Source organism: Anopheles arabiensis, chromosome 3 (assembly GCF_016920715.1).
Source record: "Anopheles arabiensis isolate DONGOLA chromosome 3, AaraD3, whole genome shotgun sequence".
Classification (NCBI taxonomy): Eukaryota; Metazoa; Arthropoda; class Insecta; order Diptera; family Culicidae; genus Anopheles; species Anopheles arabiensis.
The window spans coordinates 29,697,044-29,698,617 of record NC_053518.1 but is presented as its reverse complement, the minus strand read 5'-3'; positions in this window follow the sequence as shown (position 1 = coordinate 29,698,617).

The window sequence follows — 1,574 nt, the reverse complement described above, 5'->3', positions numbered from 1 at the left end:
ACAAAATTCAACACATTACTCCTACAGCCACATTAAGAAAAGTCTAAACCTGCATTTCTCAATCCCGCACTGACCACTAAACGGGTTGCATGATTTATGTGAAAAGTTATTGATTTAATATCGCCATTACACTACGGTGGCACTGTTAGGTTCGTATTCGATTCATCTTAATTAAACCGGTTTCGACGCCGGATGTAGTGCGACACTTGGTCTCTGATTTCGCTCTGCATCAGGTGAACAATGCGAGAATCCAATTTATTTCGTCGCTTGAAAACTGCTCTCGCGCACCACACTCGATTGCAGCCCAGGAGCCCAAAGGTACAAAGCAACAATGTTGGACAAACAATTGCACTCCTCGGCACTTGGGGATTAGTATACAGAGCCGATGGTATACGGCTCAAATGACTATGTTGTTGGTGAGCCGGTGTGATCTTACGGCCAGAGCGGGTTGGGAAATGGTGCTTCGATGCAATAAGAAACTGGGATTTAGCATCGATTGTCGACGTTCCTTTACCTTTGCACCTAAGTAAAGCCATTTTCAACAAAACTTGAAGCCATCGATTGCACTGTGTACGATCCAGTATTTGTTGACGCAAACAAAATGGCAATGAAGGATGCCCTGGGGGAACGCTCGAGATATTAAATGGTCCAGTTTATTGTTTTGTCCCATGTTGGAGGAATTGAAGCAGAAATAGCAGAGAAGAAGGAGGAGCTTTGAATTGAGATATGATTGCACAAACACAAACCCACGAAGTGAACCAAGAACCGTTTGCCAAAGATCGACCGTGGGACGGTTATTGCACAACACGGCTTGCTGGAGGATTTTCTTCCATTTCATTCCTGTTACCCTTCCCGTTGCCTTTAGTGAGGCGTTTTTTCAGCTGCTTCATTATAAGTCGTTTGGCTGAGTGTATTGCTTTTGCACCGGGATAGCTTTTCCCATCGTTCAGATGGAGGGGAATGGTTTGAAAAGGGTTGAGCGAGAAAATGAGGTGTTGTGTATTTAATGTAGCACCGTACACGCTCAACAACACTCTGCCTTTCCGTCATTCCGAGTTGCTGCCAGGAACTTTCAGGCTTAGGGGTCTTAATCACAACATTTCATCGACCAGTGAGACGGTGTTCGATTTTCGATAAAGCAGCTTGAAATGAATGAAACTCGGAAACGAGGAGGGCGAAAAAAGGACTATTGAATTGCTTTCTCCTGTAGATTGACCGACTTTCAGCCGAATGCACTGAATTGGAGCTTTTGCAAGGAATTGCATTTTCAGAAATTGTCAGACTTTTCAAGGAAATGAGTGTGGGGGAAAAGAAAAGAGAAGTTTAAGCAACTGCGCTTCATTCGGTCTAAACGTCTCCGTGCACCGTCATTACCAATCCGTTAATCGACAAATAATCTGTCGCAAAACAAAACAAAACTTGCGAGCTAACAGATTGAAAAGGTGGTAGAAGAAGCAAAAAGACCATTGGAAGAAAACCCAAGAAGCTTCGATTAAGAGATTCTCCCACCTGCCGAACCTTCGATACGTTGAAGCAGACGGGAGAAGGATAGAAGGAGCCATAGGAGGCTTTTT